General features: G+C 39.9%; 13 non-coding genes across 13 annotated transcripts; all 13 read right to left on the reverse strand.

Annotated features, from left to right (window-relative positions):
- Positions 1 to 55: 55 nt before the first annotated feature.
- On the reverse strand, positions 56 to 174 carry LOC137912339 (5S ribosomal RNA). Its single transcript, XR_011106216.1, has one exon. It is a non-coding gene; the product is annotated as a 5S ribosomal RNA (ribosomal RNA).
- Positions 175 to 1,533: 1,359 nt separating this feature from the next.
- LOC137912420 (5S ribosomal RNA) lies at positions 1,534 to 1,652 on the reverse strand. The gene has a single exon (XR_011106279.1). It is a non-coding gene; the product is annotated as a 5S ribosomal RNA (ribosomal RNA).
- Positions 1,653 to 3,038: 1,386 nt separating this feature from the next.
- Positions 3,039 to 3,157, reverse strand: LOC137912473 (5S ribosomal RNA). The gene has a single exon (XR_011106330.1). It is a non-coding gene; the product is annotated as a 5S ribosomal RNA (ribosomal RNA).
- Positions 3,158 to 4,584: 1,427 nt separating this feature from the next.
- On the reverse strand, positions 4,585 to 4,703 carry LOC137912475 (5S ribosomal RNA). The gene has a single exon (XR_011106332.1). It is a non-coding gene; the product is annotated as a 5S ribosomal RNA (ribosomal RNA).
- A 1,360-nt stretch (positions 4,704 to 6,063) lies between these two features.
- Positions 6,064 to 6,182, reverse strand: LOC137912478 (5S ribosomal RNA). Its single transcript, XR_011106335.1, has one exon. It is a non-coding gene; the product is annotated as a 5S ribosomal RNA (ribosomal RNA).
- Positions 6,183 to 7,543: 1,361 nt separating this feature from the next.
- On the reverse strand, positions 7,544 to 7,662 carry LOC137912479 (5S ribosomal RNA). Its single transcript, XR_011106336.1, has one exon. It is a non-coding gene; the product is annotated as a 5S ribosomal RNA (ribosomal RNA).
- A 1,386-nt stretch (positions 7,663 to 9,048) lies between these two features.
- LOC137912500 (5S ribosomal RNA) lies at positions 9,049 to 9,167 on the reverse strand. Its single transcript, XR_011106356.1, has one exon. It is a non-coding gene; the product is annotated as a 5S ribosomal RNA (ribosomal RNA).
- A 1,420-nt stretch (positions 9,168 to 10,587) lies between these two features.
- LOC137912503 (5S ribosomal RNA) lies at positions 10,588 to 10,706 on the reverse strand. The gene has a single exon (XR_011106359.1). It is a non-coding gene; the product is annotated as a 5S ribosomal RNA (ribosomal RNA).
- A 1,396-nt stretch (positions 10,707 to 12,102) lies between these two features.
- On the reverse strand, positions 12,103 to 12,221 carry LOC137912494 (5S ribosomal RNA). The gene has a single exon (XR_011106351.1). It is a non-coding gene; the product is annotated as a 5S ribosomal RNA (ribosomal RNA).
- A 1,408-nt stretch (positions 12,222 to 13,629) lies between these two features.
- Positions 13,630 to 13,748, reverse strand: LOC137912480 (5S ribosomal RNA). Its single transcript, XR_011106337.1, has one exon. It is a non-coding gene; the product is annotated as a 5S ribosomal RNA (ribosomal RNA).
- A 1,429-nt stretch (positions 13,749 to 15,177) lies between these two features.
- Positions 15,178 to 15,296, reverse strand: LOC137912485 (5S ribosomal RNA). The gene has a single exon (XR_011106342.1). It is a non-coding gene; the product is annotated as a 5S ribosomal RNA (ribosomal RNA).
- Positions 15,297 to 16,704: 1,408 nt separating this feature from the next.
- Positions 16,705 to 16,823, reverse strand: LOC137912486 (5S ribosomal RNA). The gene has a single exon (XR_011106343.1). It is a non-coding gene; the product is annotated as a 5S ribosomal RNA (ribosomal RNA).
- A 1,429-nt stretch (positions 16,824 to 18,252) lies between these two features.
- Positions 18,253 to 18,371, reverse strand: LOC137912497 (5S ribosomal RNA). Its single transcript, XR_011106354.1, has one exon. It is a non-coding gene; the product is annotated as a 5S ribosomal RNA (ribosomal RNA).
- Between the last annotated feature and the right edge of the window lie 1,146 nt (positions 18,372 to 19,517).

Below are 19,517 nucleotides of genomic sequence, written 5' to 3' on the forward strand. Positions count from 1 at the left end.
ACTTTTGGATGAAAAAATTCCATTTTGTTTGCCCGCAGCCTCAGGGATGAGGAAAAGCTTACTGCACCTGGTATTCCCAGGCGGTCTCCCATCCAAGTACTAACCAGGCCCGACCCCGCTCAGCTTCCGAGATCTGACGAGATCGGGCGTGTTCAGAGTGGTATGGCCGTAGACGAAAGCTGCGGCGAAAAGGAAGTATATAAACACGACTGTCCAAACTCGGCGGAGCGCCGTGTATAACAAAAAAAAAATACTTTCCCAGCGGGCGTCACCTTGTATCTCCGCCTGTCACGCGGAAGACCGGGGTTCCGTTCCCCGACGGGGAGATGTTCTTTGTATCCAGGCATCCGGCGTAAAGATTTTCCAAAGAAATTAAGCATGCAATCAACTTCTTGATCAATCTTGGAACACATTTAATTCTGAGATCCATCCTGTCTCGATACAAAAAGGTTCATTCTTTGCTGTCCAATCACAGCTGTTCAATCACTGATCAAAGATCAAATTAAAAGATGATGAACATCAAAGATACAAATCAAATAAAAGATGATGAACATCAAAGATACAGATCAAATAAAAGATGATGAACATCAAAGATACAGATCAAATAAAAGATGATGAACATCAGAGATATAGATCAAATAAAAGATGATGAACATCAAAGATACAAATCAAACCATACCGGGCAATGCAGCCTCATGGTAGTACCGGTAGTGCGGTTAGCAGGAGCTAACGTAGCATTGCTAGTATCTCCCTTGTGCCGGTCTCAAGCCCGGATAAATGCAGAGAGTTGCATCAGGAATGGTGTGGTGTTGGTTGGAAATAAGAAGGCAGTAGCAGTTCCAACCACTTAACTTTATCAGAACATCTTTAGTACATCTTTAGTACATCTTTAGTACATCTTTAGTGCATCTTTAGTACATCTTTAGTGCACCTTTAGTACATCTTGAGTACAACTCGCACTGGAACATCAACTCTGCATTCTTCTTCTCTCATTCTCTCTCTCGCTCCTCTCGCTTCTTCTGCAGTCCCTATTTCTCAGCATCAGAGTACTTACGCCCTCTTGTGGCGAAAGCATAGAACACAAAAAATGGCATCCGGCGAAAATATTTTCCAAAAGAATTATGCATGCAATAAACTTCTTGATCTTGATCAATCTTGGAATACATTTAATTCTGAAATCGATCCTGTCTGGATACAAAAAAGGTCCAATCTCTGCTGTCCAATCGCAGCTGTTCAATCACTGATCAAAGATCAAATTAAAAGATGATGAACATCAAATATACAAATCAAATAAAATATCTAAAAATCAAAGGAAGCACAATTTTATATATATAATCACACATGGTCATTTTACTCTGGCGTCATCCATGCTTGTGTCATTAAAAATAAATAAATAAAATCAACCTATGAAATCAATCAACTGCTCAAGGAAAGTCATCAATCACAAGTCTTCAAATTGACAACCATCTTGATTTCCGACTTTTGGAAGAAAAAATTCCATTTTGTTTGCCCGCAGCCTCAGGGATGAGGAAAAGCTTACGGCACCTGGTATTCCCAGGCGGTCTCCCATCCAAGTACTAACCAGGCCCGACCCTGCTTAGCTTCCGAGATCGGACGAGATCGGGCGTGTTCAGAGTGGTATGGCCGTAGACTAAAGCTGCGGCGAAAAGGACAGTATATAAACACGACTGTCCAAACTCAGCGGACCGCCGTGTATTAAAAAAAACAAATACTTTCCCAGCGGGCGTCACCTTGTATCTCCGCCTGTCACGCGGAAGACCGGGGTTCGGTTCCCCGACGGGGAGATGTTCTTTGTATCCAGGCATCCGGCGTAAATATTTTCCAAATAAATTAAGCATGCAATCAACTTCTTGATCAATATTGGAACACATTTAATTCTGAGATCCATCCTGTCTCGATACAAAAAGGTTCATTCTTTGCTGTCCAATCACAGCTGTTCAATCACTGATCAAAGATCAAATTAAAAGATGATGAACATCAAAGATACAAATCAAATAAAAGATGATGAACATCAAAGATACAGATCAAATAAAAGATGATGAACATCAAAGATACAGATCAAATAAAAGATGATGAACATCAGAGATATAGATCAAATAAAAGATGATGAACATCAAAGATACAAATCAAACCATACCGGGCAATGCAGCCTCATGGTAGTACCGGTAGTGCGGTTAGCAGGAGCTAACGTAGCATTGCTAGTATCTCCCTTGTGCCGGTCTCAAGCCCGGATAAATGCAGAGAGTTGCATCAGGAATGGTGTGGTGTTGGTTGGAAATAAGAAGGCAGTAGCAGTTCCAACCACTTAACTTTATCAGAACATCTTTAGTACATCTTTAGTACATCTTTAGTACATCTTTAGTGCATCTTTAGTACATCTTTAGTGCATCTTTAGTACATATTTAGTGCACCTTTAGTACATCTTGAGTACAACTCGCTCTGGAACATCAACTCTGCATTCTTCTTCTCTCATTCTCTCTCTCGCTCCTCTCGCTTCTTCTGCAGTCCCTATTTCTCAGCATCAGAGTACTTACGCCCTCTTGTGGCGAAAGCATAGAACACAAAAAATGGCATCCGGCGAAAATATTTTCCAAAAGAATTATGCATGCAATAAACTTCTTGATCTTGATCAATCTTGGAATACATTTAATTCTGAAATCGATCCTGTCTGGATACAAAAAAGGTCCAATCTCTGCTGTCCAATCGCAGCTGTTCAATCACTGATCAAAGATCAAATTAAAAGATGATGAACATCAAATATACAGATCAAATAAAATATCTAAAAATCAAAGGAAGCACAATTTTATATATATAACCACACGTGGTCATTTTACTCTGGCGTCATCCATGCTTGTGTCATTAAAAATAAATAAATAAATAAAATCAACCTATGAAATCAATCAACTGCTCAAGGAAAGTCATCAATCACAAGTCTTCAAATTGACAACCATCTTGATTTCCGACTTTTGGATGAAAAAATTCCATTTTGTTTGCCCGCAGCCTCAGGGATGAGGAAAAGCTCACGGCACCTGGTATTCCCAGGCGGTCTCCCATCCAAGTACTAACCAGGCCCGACCCTGCTTAGCTTCCGAGATCGGACGAGATCGGGCGTGTTCAGAGTGGTATGGCCGTAGACGAAAGCTGTGGCGAAAAGGACAGTATATAAACACGACTGTCCAAACTTGGCGGACCGCCGTGTATTAAAAAAAACAAAATACTTTCACAGCGGGCGTCACCTTGCACGTCTGTGTCTTCCTCGTTAGTATAGTGGACAGTATCTCCGCCTGTCACGTGGAAGACCGGGGTTCAGTTCCCCGACGGGGAGGTGTTCTTTGTATCCAGGCATCCGGCGTAAATATTTTCCAAAGAAATTAAGCATGCAATCAACTTCTTGATCAATCTTGGAACACATTTAATTCTGAGATCCATCCTGTCTCGATACAAAAAAGGTTCATTCTTTGCTGTCCAATCACAGCTGTTCAATCACTGATCAAAGATCAAATTAAAAGATGATGAACATCAAAGATACAAATCAAATAAAAGATGATGAACATCAAATAAAAGATGATGAACATCAAATAAAAGATGATGAACATCAAAGATACAGATCAAATAAAAGATGATGAACATCAGAGATATAGATCAAATAAAAGATGATGAACATCAAAGATACAAATCAAACCATACCGGGCAATGCAGCCTCATGGTAGTACGGGTAGTGCGGTTAGCAGGAGCTAACGTAGCATTGCTAGTTTCTCCCTTGTGCCGGTCTCAAGCCCGGATAAATGCAGAGAGTTGCATCAGGAATGGTGTGGTGTTGGTTGGAAATAAGAAGGCAGTAGCAGTTCCAACCACTTAACTTTATCAGAACATCTTTAGTACATCTTTAGTACATCTTTAGTACATCTTTAGTGCATCTTTAGTACATCTTTAGTGCATCTTTAGTACATCTTTAGTGCACCTTTAGTACATCTTGAGTACAACTCGCTCTGGAACATCAACTCTGCATTCTTCTTCTCTCATTCTCTCTCTCGCTCCTCTCGCTTCTTCTGCAGTCCCTATTTCTCAGCATCAGAGTACTTACGCCCTCTTGTGGCGAAAGCATAGAACACAAAAAATGGCATCCGGCAAAAATATTTTCCAAAAGAATTATGCATGCAATAAACTTCTTGATCTTGATCAATCTTGGAATACATTTAATTCTGAAATCGATCCTGTCTGGATACAAAAAAGGTCCAATCTCTGCTGTCCAATCGCAGCTGTTCAATCACTGATCAAAGATCAAATTAAAAGATGATGAACATCAAATATACAGATCAAATAAAATATCTAAAAATCAAAGGAAGCACAATTTTATATATATAATCACACATGGTCATTTTACTCTGGCGTCATCCATGCTTGTGTCATTAAAAATAAATAAATAAAATCAACCTATGAAATCAATCAACTGCTCAAGGAAAGTCATCAATCACAAGTCTTCAAATTGACAACCATCTTGATTTCCGACTTTTGGAAAAAAAAATTCCATTTTGTTTGCCCGCAGCCTCAGGGATGAGGAAAAGCTTACGGCACCTGGTATTCCCAGGCGGTCTCCCATCCAAGTACTAACCAGGCCCGACCCTGCTTAGCTTCCGAGATCGGACGAGATCGGGCGTGTTCAGAGTGGTATGGCCGTAGACGAAAGCTGCGGCGAAAAGGACAGTATATAAACACGACTGTCCAAACTCAGCGGACCGCCGTGTATTAAAAAAAACAAATACTTTCCCAGCGGGCGTCACCTTGTATCTCCGTCTGTCACGCGGAAGACCGGGGTTCGGTTCCCCGACGGGGAGATGTTCTTTGTATCCAGGCATCCGGCGTAAATATTTTCCAAAGAAATTAAGCATGCAATCAACTTCTTGATCAATATTGGAACACATTTAATTCTGAGATCCATCCTGTCTCGATACAAAAAGGTTCATTCTTTGCTGTCCAATCACAGCTGTTCAATCACTGATCAAAGATCAAATTAAAAGATGATGAACATCAAAGATACAAATCAAATAAAAGATGATGAACATCAAAGATACAGATCAAATAAAAGATGATGAACATCAAAGATACAGATCAAATAAAAGATGATGAGCATCAGAGATATAGATCAAATAAAAGATGATGAACATCAAAGATACAAATCAAACCATACCGGGCAATGCAGCCTCATGGTAGTACCGGTAGTGCGGTTAGCAGGAGCTAACGTAGCATTGCTAGTATCTCCCTTGTGCCGGTCTCAAGCCCGGATAAATGCAGAGAGTTGCATCAGGAATGGTGTGGTGTTGGTTGGAAATAAGAAGGCAGTAGCAGTTCCAACCACTTAACTTTATCAGAACATCTTTAGTACATCTTTAGTACATCTTTAGTACATCTTTAGTGCATCTTTAGTACATCTTTAGTGCACCTTTAGTACATCTTGAGTACAACTCGCACTGGAACATCAACTCTGCATTCTTCTTCTCTCATTCTCTCTCTCGCTCCTCTCGCTTCTTCTGCAGTCCCTATTTCTCAGCATCAGAGTACTTACGCCCTCTTGTGGCGAAAGCATAGAACACAAAAAATGGCATCCGGCGAAAATATTTTCCAAAAGAATTATGCATGCAATAAACTTCTTGATCTTGATCAATCTTGGAATACATTTAATTCTGAAATCGATCCTGTCTGGATACAAAAAAGGTCCAATCTCTGCTGTCCAATCGCAGCTGTTCAATCACTGATCAAAGATCAAATTAAAAGATGATGAACATCAAATATACAAATCAAATAAAATATCTAAAAATCAAAGGAAGCACAATTTTATATATATAATCACACATGGTCATTTTACTCTGGCGTCATCCATGCTTGTGTCATTAAAAATAAATAAATAAAATCAACCTATGAAATCAATCAACTGCTCAAGGAAAGTCATCAATCACAAGTCTTCAAATTGACAACCATCTTGATTTCCGACTTTTGGAAGAAAAAATTCCATTTTGTTTGCCCGCAGCCTCAGGGATGAGGAAAAGCTTACGGCACCTGGTATTCCCAGGCGGTCTCCCATCCAAGTACTAACCAGGCCCGACCCTGCTTGGCTTCCGAGATCGGACGAGATCGGGCGTGTTCAGAGTGGTATGGCCGTAGACTAAAGCTGCGGCGAAAAGGACAGTATATAAACACGACTGTCCAAACTCAGCGGACCGCCGTGTATTAAAAAAAACAAATACTTTCCCAGCGGGCGTCACCTTGTATCTCCGCCTGTCACGCGGAAGACCGGGGTTCGGTTCCCCGACGGGGAGATGTTCTTTGTATCCAGGCATCCGGCGTAAATATTTTCCAAAGAAATTAAGCATGCAATCAACTTCTTGATCAATATTGGAACACATTTAATTCTGAGATCCATCCTGTCTCGATACAAAAAGGTTCATTCTTTGCTGTCCAATCACAGCTGTTCAATCACTGATCAAAGATCAAATTAAAAGATGATGAACATCAAAGATACAAATCAAATAAAAGATGATGAACATCAAAGATACAGATCAAATAAAAGATGATGAACAGAAAAAGATACAGATCAAATAAAAGATGATGAGCATCAGAGATATAGATCAAATAAAAGATGATGAACATCAAAGATACAAATCAAACCATACCGGGCAATGCAGCCTCATGGTAGTACCGGTAGTGCGGTTAGCAGGAGCTAACGTAGCATTGCTAGTATCTCCCTTGTGCCGGTCTCAAGCCCGGATAAATGCAGAGAGTTGCATCAGGAATGGTGTGGTGTTGGTTGGAAATAAGAAGGCAGTAGCAGTTCCAACCACTTAACTTTATCAGAACATCTTTAGTACATCTTTAGTACATCTTTAGTACATCTTTAGTGCATCTTTAGTACATCTTTAGTGCACCTTTAGTACATCTTGAGTACAACTCGCACTGGAACATCAACTCTGCATTCTTCTTCTCTCATTCTCTCTCTCGCTCCTCTCGCTTCTTCTGCAGTCCCTATTTCTCAGCATCAGAGTACTTACGCCCTCTTGTGGCGAAAGCATAGAACACAAAAAATGGCATCCGGCGAAAATATTTTCCAAAAGAATTATGCATGCAATAAACTTCTTGATCTTGATCAATCTTGGAATACATTTAATTCTGAAATCGATCCTGTCTGGATACAAAAAAGGTCCAATCTCTGCTGTCCAATCGCAGCTGTTCAATCACTGATCAAAGATCAAATTAAAAGATGATGAACATCAAATATACAAATCAAATAAAATATCTAAAAATCAAAGGAAGCACAATTTTATATATATAATCACACATGGTCATTTTACTCTGGCGTCATCCATGCTTGTGTCATTAAAAATAAATAAATAAAATCAACCTATGAAATCAATCAACTGCTCAAGGAAAGTCATCAATCACAAGTCTTCAAATTGACAACCATCTTGATTTCCGACTTTTGGAAGAAAAAATTCCATTTTGTTTGCCCGCAGCCTCAGGGATGAGGAAAAGCTTACGGCACCTGGTATTCCCAGGCGGTCTCCCATCCAAGTACTAACCAGGCCCGACCCTGCTTGGCTTCCGAGATCGGACGAGATCGGGCGTGTTCAGAGTGGTATGGCCGTAGACTAAAGCTGCGGCGAAAAGGACAGTATATAAACACGACTGTCCAAACTCAGCGGACCGCCGTGTATTAAAAAAAACAAATACTTTCCCAGCGGGCGTCACCTTGTATCTCCGCCTGTCACGCGGAAGACCGGGGTTCGGTTCCCCGACGGGGAGATGTTCTTTGTATCCAGGCATCCGGCGTAAATATTTTCCAAAGAAATTAAGCATGCAATCAACTTCTTGATCAATATTGGAACACATTTAATTCTGAGATCCATCCTGTCTCGATACAAAAAGGTTCATTCTTTGCTGTCCAATCACAGCTGTTCAATCACTGATCAAAGATCAAATTAAAAGATGATGAACATCAAAGATACAAATCAAATAAAAGATGATGAACATCAAAGATACAGATCAAATAAAAGATGATGAACATCAAAGATACAGATCAAATAAAAGATGATGAACATCAGAGATATAGATCAAATAAAAGATGATAAACATCAAAGATACAAATCAAACCATACCGGGCAATGCAGCCTCATGGTAGTACCGGTAGTGCGGTTAGCAGGAGCTAACGTAGCATTGCTAGTATCTCCCTTGTGCCGGTCTCAAGCCCGGATAAATGCAGAGAGTTGCATCAGGAATGGTGTGGTGTTGGTTGGAAATAAGAAGGCAGTAGCAGTTCCAACCACTTAACTTTATCAGAACATCTTTAGTACATCTTTAGTACATCTTTAGTACATCTTTAGTACATCTTTAGTGCATCTTTAGTGCATCTTTAGTACATCTTTAGTGCACCTTTAGTACATCTTGAGTACAACTCGCTCTGGAACATCAACTCTGCATTCTTCTTCTCTCATTCTCTCTCTCGCTCCTCTCGCTTCTTCTGCAGTCCCTATTTCTCAGCATCAGAGTACTTACGCCCTCTTGTGGCGAAAGCATAGAACACAAAAAATGGCATCCGGCGAAAATATTTTCCAAAAGAATTATGCATGCAATAAACTTCTTGATCTTGATCAATCTTGGAATACATTTAATTCTGAAATCGATCCTGTCTGGATACAAAAAAGGTCCAATCTCTGCTGTCCAATCGCAGCTGTTCAATCACTGATCAAAGATCAAATTAAAAGATGATGAACATCAAATATACAGATCAAATAAAATATCTAAAAATCAAAGGAAGCACAATTTTATATATATAACCACACGTGGTCATTTTACTCTGGCGTCATCCATGCTTGTGTCATTAAAAATAAATAAATAAATAAAATCAACCTATGAAATCAATCAACTGCTCAAGGAAAGTCATCAATCACAAGTCTTCAAATTGACAACCATCTTGATTTCCGACTTTTGGATGAAAAAATTCCATTTTGTTTGCCCGCAGCCTCAGGGATGAGGAAAAGCTCACGGCACCTGGTATTCCCAGGCGGTCTCCCATCCAAGTACTAACCAGGCCCAACCCTGCTTAGCTTCCGAGATCGGACGAGATCGGTCGTGTTCAGAGTGGTATGGCCGTAGACGAAAGCTGCGGCGAAAAGGACAGTATATAAACACGACTGTCCAAACTCGGCGGACCGCCGTGTATAACAAAAAAAATAATACTTTCCAAGCGGGCGTCACCTTGCACGTCTGTGTCTTCCTCGTTAGTATAGTGGACAGTATCTCCGCCTGTCACGTGGAAGACCGGGGTTCGATTCCCCGACGGGGAGGTGTTCTTTGTATCCAGGCATCCGGCGTAAATATTTTCCAAAGAAATTAAGCATGCAATCAACTTCTTGATCAATCTTGGAACACATTTAATTCTGAGATCCATCCTGTCTCGATACAAAAAAGATTCATTCTTTGCTGTCCAATCACAGCTGTTCAATCACTGATCAAAGATCAAATTAAAAGATGATGAACATCAAAGATACAAATCAAATAAAAGATGATGAACATCAAAGATACAGATCAAATAAAAGATGATGAACATCAAAGATACAGATCAAATAAAAGATGATGAACATCAGAGATATAGATCAAATAAAAGATGATGAACATCAAAGATACAAATCAAACCATACCGGGCAATGCAGCCTCATGGTAGTACCGGTAGTGCGGTTAGCAGGAGCTAACGTAGCATTGCTAGTATCTCCCTTGTGCCGGTCTCAAGCCCGGATAAATGCAGAGAGTTGCATCAGGAATGGTGTGGTGTTGGTTGGAAATAAGAAGGCAGTAGCAGTTCCAACCACTTAACTTTATCAGAACATCTTTAGTACATCTTTAGTACATCTTTAGTACATCTTTAGTGCATCTTTAGTACATCTTTAGTGCATCTTTAGTACATCTTTAGTGCACCTTTAGTACATCTTGAGTACAACTCGCTCTGGAACATCAACTCTGCATTCTTCTCTCATTCTCTCTCTCGCTCCTCTTGCTTCTTCTGCAGTCCCTATTTCTCAGCATCAGAGTACTTACGCCCTCTTGTGGCGAAAGCATAGAACACAAAAAATGGCATCCGGCAAAAATATTTTCCAAAAGAATTATGCATGCAATAAACTTCTTGATCTTGATCAATCTTGGAATACATTTAATTCTGAAATCGATCCTGTCTGGATACAAAAAAGGTCCAATCTCTGCTGTCCAATCGCAGCTGTTCAATCACTGATCAAAGATCAAATTAAAAGATGATGAACATCAAATATACAGATCAAATAAAATATCTAAAAATCAAAGGAAGCACAATTTTATATATATAATCACACATGGTCATTTTACTCTGGCGTCATCCATGCTTGTGTCATTAAAAATAAATAAATAAATAAAATCAACCTATGAAATCAATCAACTGCTCAAGGAAAGTCATCAATCACAAGTCTTCAAATTGACAACCATCTTGATTTCCGACTTTTGGATGAAAAAATTCCATTTTGTTTGCCCGCAGCCTCAGGGATGAGGAAAAGCTCACGGCACCTGGTATTCCCAGGCGGTCTCCCATCCAAGTACTAACCAGGCCCGACCCTGCTTAGCTTCCGAGATCGGACGAGATCGGGCGTGTTCAGAGTGGTATGGCCGCTGACGAAAGCTGTGGCGAAAAGGACAGTATATAAACACGACTGTCCAAACTCGGCGGACCGCCGTGTATTTAAAAAAAAAAAAAACTTTCCCAGCGGGCGTCACCTTGTATCTCCGCCTGTCACGCGGAAGACCGGGGTTCGGTTCCCCGACGGGGAGATGTTATTTGTATCCAGGCATCCGGCGTAAATATTTTCCAAAGAAATTAAGCATGCAATCAACTTCTTGATCAATCTTGGAACACATTTAATTCTGAGATCCATCCTGTCTCGATACAAAAAAGGTTCATTCTTTGCTGTCCAATCACAGCTGTTCAATCACTGATCAAAGATCAAATTAAAAGATGATGAACATCAAAGATACAAATCAAATAAAAGATGATGAACATCAAAGATACAAATCAAATAAAAGATGATGAACATCAAAGATACAAATCAAATAAAAGATGATGAACATCAAAGATACAGATCAAATAAAAGATGATGAACTTCAAAGATACAGATCAAATAAAAGATGATGAACATCAAAGATACAAATCAAACCATACAGGGCAATGCAGCCTCATGGTAGTACGGGTAGTGCGGTTAGCAGGAGCTAACGTAGCATTGCTAGTATCTCCCTTGTGCCGGTCTCAAGCCCGGATAAATGCAGAGAGTTGCATCAGGAATGGTGTGGTGTTGGTTGGAAATAAGAAGGCAGTAGCAGTTCCAACCACTTAACTTTATCAGAACATCTTTAGTACATCTTTAGTGCATCTTTAGTGCATCTTTAGTACATCTTTAGTGCACCTTTAGTACATCTTGAGTACATCTTGAGTACAACTCGCACTGGAACATCAACTCTGCATTCTTCTTCTCTCATTCTCTCTCTCGCTCCTCTCGCTTCTTCTGCAGACACTATTTCTCAGCATCAGAGTACTTACGCCCTCTTGTGGCGAAAGCATAGAACACAAAAAATGGCATCCGGCGAAAATATTTTCCAAAATAATTATGCATGCAATAAACTTCTTGATCTTGATCAATCTTGGAATACATTTAATTCTGAAATCGATCCCGTCTGGATACAAAAAAGGTCCAATCTCTGCTGTCCAATCGCAGCTGTTCAATCACTGATCAAAGATCAAATTAAAAGATGATGAACATCAAATATACAGATCAAATAAAATATCTAAAAATCAAAGGAAGCACAATTTTATATATATAATCACACATGGTCATTTTACTCTGGCGTCATCCATGCTTGTGTCATTAAAAATAAATAAATAAAATCAACCTATGAAATCAATCAACTGCTCAAGGAAAGTCATCAATCACAAGTCTTCAAATTGACAACCATCTTGATTTCCGACTTTTGGATGAAAAAATTCCATTTTGTTTGCCCGCAGCCTCAGGGATGAGGAAAAGCTTACGGCACCTGGCATTCCCAGGCGGTCTCCCGTCCAAGTACTAACCAGGCCCGACCCTGCTTAGCTTCCGAGATCGGACGAGATCGGGCGTGTTCAGAGTGGTATGGCCGTAGACGAAAGCCGCGGCGAAAAGGACAGTATATAAACACGACTGCCCAAACTCGGCGGACCGCCGTGTATTACAAAAAAAAAAAAACTTTCCCAGCGGGCGTCACCTTGTATCTCCGCCTGTCACGCGGAAGACCGGGGTTCGGTTCCCCGACGGGGAGATGTTCTTTGTATCCAGGCATCCGGCGTAAATATTTTCCAAAGAAATTAAGCATGCAATCAACTTCTTGATCAATCTTGGAACACATTTAATTCTGAGATCCATCCTGTCTCGATACAAAAAAGGTTCATTCTTTGCTGTCCAATCACAGCTGTTCAATCACTGATCAAAGATCAAATTAAAAGATGATGAACATCAAAGATACAGATCAAATAAAAGATGATGAACATCAAAGATACAGATCAAATAAAAGATGATGAACATCAAAGATACAAATCAAACCATACAGGGCAATGCAGCCTCATGGTAGTACCGGTAGTGCGGTTAGCAGGAGCTAACGTAGCATTGCTAGTATCTCCCTTGTGCCGGTCTCAAGCCCGGATAAATGCAGAGAGTTGCATCAGGAATGGTGTGGTGTTGGTTGGAAATAAGAAGGCAGTAGCAGTTCCAACCACTTAACTTTATCATAACATCTTTAGTACATCTTTAGTACATCTTTAGTACATCTTTAGTGCGTCTTTAGTACATCTTTAGTACATCTTTAGTACATCTTTAGTGCATCTTTAGTACATATTTAGTACGTCTTTAGTACATCTTTAGTACATCTTTAGTACATATTTAGTACATCTTTAGTACATCTTTAGTGCCTCTTTAGTACATCTTGAGTACAACTCGCTCTGGAACATCAACTCTGCATTCTTCTTCTCTCATTCTCTCTCTCGCTCCTCTCGCTTCTTCTGCAGTCCCTATTTCTCAGCATCAGAGTACTTACGCCCTCTTGTGGCGAAAGCATAGGACACAAAAAATGGCATCCGGCGAAAATATTTTCCAAAAGAATTATGCATGCAATAAACTTCTTGATCTTGATCAATCTTGGAATACATTTAATTCTGAAATCGATCCTGTCTGGATACAAAAAAGGTCCAATCTCTGCTGTCCAATCGCAGCTGTTCAGTCACTGATCAAAGATCAAATTAAAAGATGATGAACATCAAATATACAGATCAAATAAAATATCTAAAAATCAAAGGAAGCACAATTTTATATATATAATCACACATGGTCATTTTACTCTGGCGTCATCCATGCTTGTGTCATTAAAAATAAATAAATAAATAAAATCAACCTATGAAATCAATCAACTGCTCAAGGAAAGTCATCAATCACAAGTCTTCAAATTGACAACCATCTTCATTTCCGACTTTTGGATGAAAAAATTCCATTTTGTTTGCCCGCAGCCTCAGGGATGAGGAAAAGCTTACGGCACCTGGTATTCCCAGGCGGTCTCCCATCCAAGTACTAACCAGGCCCGACCCTGCTTAGCTTCCGAGATCGGACGAGATCGGGCGTGTTCAGAGTGGTATGGCCGTTGACGAAAGCTGCGGCGAAAAGGACAGTATATAAACACGACTGTCCAAACTCGGCGGACCGCCGTGTATTAAAAAAAAAAAAAAACTTTCCCAGCGGGCGTCACCTTGTATCTCCGCCTGTCACGCGGAAGACCGGGGTTCGGTTCCCCGACGGGGAGATGTTCTTTGTATCCAGGCATCCGGCGTAAATATTTTCCAAAGAAATTAAGCATGCAATCAACTTCTTGATCAATCTTGGAACACATTTAATTCTGAGATCCATCCTGTCTCGATACAAAAAAGGTTCATTCTTTGCTGTCCAATCACAGCTGTTCAATCACTGATCAAAGATCAAATTAAAAGATGATGAACATCAAAGATACAAATCAAATAAAAGATGATGAACATCAAAGATACAAATCAAATAAAAGATGATGAACATCAAAGATACAAATCAAATAAAAGATGATGAACATCAAAGATACAGATCAAATAAAAGATGATGAACTTCAAAGATACAGATCAAATAAAAGATGATGAACATCAAAGATACAAATCAAACCATACAGGGCAATGCAGCCTCATGGTAGTACGGGTAGTGCGGTTAGCAGGAGCTAACGTAGCATTGCTAGTATCTCCCTTGTGCCGGTCTCAAGCCCGGATAAATGCAGAGAGTTGCATCAGGAATGGTGTGGTGTTGGTTGGAAATAAGAAGGCAGTAGCAGTTCCAACCACTTAACTTTATCAGAACATCTTTAGTACATCTTTAGTACATCTTTAGTACATCTTTAGTACATCTTTAGTGCATCTTTAGTGCATCTTTAGTACATCTTTAGTGCACCTTTAGTACATCTTGAGTACATCTTGAGTACAACTCGCACTGGAACATCAACTCTGCATTCTTCTTCTCTCATTCTCTCTCTCGCTCCTCTCGCTTCTTCTGCAGACACTATTTCTCAGCATCAGAGTACTTACGCCCTCTTGTGGCGAAAGCATAGAACACAAAAAATGGCATCCTGCGAAAATATTTTCCAAAATAATTATGCATGCAATAAACTTCTTGATCTTGATCAATCTTGGAATACATTTAATTCTGAAATCGATCCCGTCTGGATACAAAAAAGGTCCAATCTCTGCTGTCCAATCGCAGCTGTTCAATCACTGATCAAAGATCAAATTAAAAGATGATGAACATCAAATATACAGATCAAATAAAATATCTAAAAATCAAAGGAAGCACAATTTTATATATATAATCACACATGGTCATTTTACTCTGGCGTCATCCATGCTTGTGTCATTAAAAATAAATAAATAAAATCAACCTATGAAATCAATCAACTGCTCAAGGAAAGTCATCAATCACAAGTCTTCAAATTGACAACCATCTTGATTTCCGACTTTTGAATGAAAAAATTCCATTTTGTTTGCCCGCAGCCTCAGGGATGAGGAAAAGCTTACGGCACCTGGTATTCCCAGGCGGTCTCCCGTCCAAGTACTAACCAGGCCCGACCCTGCTTAGCTTCCGAGATCGGACGAGATCGGGCGTGTTCAGAGTGGTATGGCCGTAGACAAAAGCCGCGGCGAAAAGGACAGTATATAAACACGACTGCCCAAACTCGGCGGACCGCCGTGTATTACAAAAAAAAAAAAACTTTCCCAGCGGGCGTCACCTTGTATCTCCGCCTGTCACGCGGAAGACCGGGGTTCGGTTCCCCGATGGGGAGATGTTCTTTGTATCCAGGCATCCGGCGTAAATATTTTCCAAAGAAATTAAGCATGCAATCAACTTCTTGATCAATCTTGGAACACATTTAATTCTGAGATCCATCCTGTCTCGATACAAAAAAGGTTCATTCTTTGCTGTCCAATCACAGCTGTTCAATCACTGATCAAAGATCAAATTAAAAGATGATGAACATCAAAGATACAGATCAAATAAAAGATGATGAACATCAAAGATACAGATCAAATAAAAGATGATGAACATCAAAGATACAAATCAAACCATACAGGGCAATGCAGCCTCATGGTAGTACCGGTAGTGCGGTTAGCAGGAGCTAACGTAGCATTGCTAGTATCTCCCTTGTGCCGGTCTCAAGCCCGGATAAATGCAGAGAGTTGCATCAGGAATGGTGTGGTGTTGGTTGGAAATAAGAAGGCAGTAGCAGTTCCAACCACTTAACTTTATCATAACATCTTTAGTACATCTTTAGTACATCTTTAGTACATCTTTAGTGCGTCTTTAGTACATCTTTAGTACATCTTTAGTACATCTTTAGTGCATCTTTAGTACATATTTAGTACGTCTTTAGTACATCTTTAGTACATCTTTAGTACATATTTAGTACATCTTTAGTACATCTTTAGTGCCTCTTTAGTACATCTTGAGTACAACTCGCTCTGGAACATCAACTCTGCATTCTTCTTCTCTCATTCTCTCTCTCGCTCCTCTCGCTTCTTCTGCAGTCCCTATTTCTCAGCATCAGAGTACTTACGCCCTCTTGTGGCGAAAGCATAGGACACAAAAAATGGCATCCGGCGAAAATATTTTCCAAAAGAATTATGCATGCATTCAACTTCTTGATCTTGATCAATCTTGGAATACATTTAATTCTGAAATCGATCCTGTCTGGATACAAAAAAGGTCCAATCTCTGCTGTCCAATCGCAGCTGTTCAGTCACTGATCAAAGATCAAATTAAAAGATGATGAACATCAAATATACAGATCAAATAAAATATCTAAAAATCAAAGGAAGCACAATTTTATATATATAATCACACATGGTCATTTTACTCTGGCGTCATCCATGCTTGTGTCATTAAAAATAAATAAATAAATAAAATCAACCTATGAAATCAATCAACTGCTCAAGGAAAGTCATCAATCACAAGTCTTCAAATTGACAACCATCTTCATTTCCGACTTTTGGATGAAAAAATTCCATTTTGTTTGCCCGCAGCCTCAGGGATGAGGAAAAGCTTACGGCACCTGGTATTCCCAGGCGGTCTCCCATCCAAGTACTAACCAGGCCCGACCCTGCTTAGCTTCCGAGATCGGACGAGATCGGGCGTGTTCAGAGTGGTATGGCCGTAGACGAAAGCCATGGCGAAAAGGACAGTATATAAACACGACTGTCCAAACTCGGCGGACCGCCGTGTATTAAAAAAAACAAAATACTTTCCTAGCGGGCGTCACCTTGTATCTCCGCCTGTCACGCGGAAGACCGGGGTTCGATTCCCCGACGTGGAGGTGTTCTTTGTGTCCAGGCATCCGGCGTAAATATTTTCCAAATAAATTAAGCATGCAATCAACTTCTTGATCAATCTTGGAACACATTTAATTCTGAGATCCATCCTGTCTCGATACAAAAAAGGTTCATTCTTTGCTGTCCAATCACAGCTGTTCAATCACTGATCAAAGATCAAATTAAAAGATGATGAACATCAAAGATACAAATCAAATAAAAGATGATGAACATCAAAGATACAAATCAAATAAAAGATGATGAACATCAAAGATACAAATCAAATAAAAGATGATGAACATCAAAGATACAGATCAAATAAAAGATGATGAACTTCAAAGATACAGATCAAATAAAAGATGATGAACATCAAAGATACAAATCAAACCATACAGGGCAATGCAGCCTCATGGTAGTACGGGTAGTGCGGTTAGCAGGAGCTAACGTAGCATTGCTAGTATCTCCCTTGTGCCGGTCTCAAGCCCGGATAAATGCAGAGAGTTGCATCAGGAATGGTGTGGTGTTGGTTGGAAATAAGAAGGCAGTAGCAGTTCCAACCACTTAACTTTATCAGAACATCTTTAGTACATCTTTAGTACATCTTTAGTACATCTTTAGTACATCTTTAGTGCATCTTTAGTGCATCTTTAGTACATCTTTAGTGCACCTTTAGTACATCTTGAGTACATCTTGAGTACAACTCGCACTGGAACATCAACTCTGCATTCTTCTTCTCTCATTCTCTCTCTCGCTCCTCTCGCTTCTTCTGCAGACACTATTTCTCAGCATCAGAGTACTTACGCCCTCTTGTGGCGAAAGCATAGAACACAAAAAATGGCATCCGGCGAAAATATTTTCCAAAATAATTATGCATGCAATAAACTTCTTGATCTTGATCAATCTTGGAATACATTTAATTCTGAAATCGATCCCGTCTGGATACAAAAAAGGTCCAATCTCTGCTGTCCAATCGCAGCTGTTCAATCACTGATCAAAGATCAAATTAAAAGATGATGAACATCAAATATACAGATCAAATAAAATATCTAAAAATCAAAGGAAGCACAATTTTATATATATAATCACACATGGTCATTTTACTCTGGCGTCATCCATGCTTGTGTCATTAAAAATAAATAAATAAAATCAACCTATGAAATCAATCAACTGCTCAAGGAAAGTCATCAATCACAAGTCTTCAAATTGACAACCATCTTGATTTCCGACTTTTGAATGAAAAAATTCCATTTTGTTTGCCCGCAGCCTCAGGGATGAGGAAAAGCTTACGGCACCTGGTATTCCCAGGCGGTCTCCCATCCAAGTACTAACCAGGCCCGACCCTGCTTAGCTTCCGAGATCGGACGAGATCGGGCGTGTTCAGAGTGGTATGGCCGTAGACAAAAGCCGCGGCGAAAAGGACAGTATATAAACACGACTGCCCAAACTCGGCGGACCGCCGTGTATTACAAAAAAAAAAAAACTTTCCCAGCGGGCGTCACCTTGTATCTCCGCCTGTCACGCGGAAGACCGGGGTTCGGTTCCCCGATGGGGAGATGTTCTTTGTATCCAGGCATCCGGCGTAAATATTTTCCAAAGAAATTAAGCATGCAATCAACTTCTTGATCAATCTTGGAACACATTTAATTCTGAGATCCATCCTGTCTCGATACAAAAAAGGTTCATTCTTTGCTGTCCAATCACAGCTGTTCAATCACTGATCAAAGATCAAATTAAAAGATGATGAACATCAAAGATACAGATCAAATAAAAGATGATGAACATCAAAGATACAGATCAAATAAAAGATGATGAACATCAAAGATACAAATCAAACCATACAGGGCAATGCAGCCTCATGGTAGTACCGGTAGTGCGGTTAGCAGGAGCTAACGTAGCATTGCTAGTATCTCCCTTGTGCCGGTCTCAAGCCCGGATAAATGCAGAGAGTTGCATCAGGAATGGTGTGGTGTTGGTTGGAAATAAGAAGGCAGTAGCAGTTCCAACCACTTAACTTTATCATAACATCTTTAGTACATCTTTAGTACATCTTTAGTACATCTTTAGTGCGTCTTTAGTACATCTTTAGTACATCTTTAGTACATCTTTAGTGCATCTTTAGTACATATTTAGTACGTCTTTAGTACATCTTTAGTACATCTTTAGTACATATTTAGTACATCTTTAGTACATCTTTAGTGCCTCTTTAGTACATCTTGAGTACAACTCGCTCTGGAACATCAACTCTGCATTCTTCTTCTCTCATTCTCTCTCTCGCTCCTCTCGCTTCTTCTGCAGTCCCTATTTCTCAGCATCAGAGTACTTACGCCCTCTTGTGGCGAAAGCATAGGACACAAAAAATGGCATCCGGCGAAAATATTTTCCAAAAGAATTATGCATGCATTCAACTTCTTGATCTTGATCAATCTTGGAATACATTTAATTCTGAAATCGATCCTGTCTGGATACAAAAAAGGTCCAATCTCTGCTGTCCAATCGCAGCTGTTCAGTCACTGATCAAAGATCAAATTAAAAGATGATGAACATC

This window comes from Brachionichthys hirsutus, unplaced genomic scaffold, assembly GCF_040956055.1.
Source record: "Brachionichthys hirsutus isolate HB-005 unplaced genomic scaffold, CSIRO-AGI_Bhir_v1 contig_1145, whole genome shotgun sequence".
NCBI classification, from domain to species: Eukaryota; Metazoa; Chordata; class Actinopteri; order Lophiiformes; family Brachionichthyidae; genus Brachionichthys; species Brachionichthys hirsutus.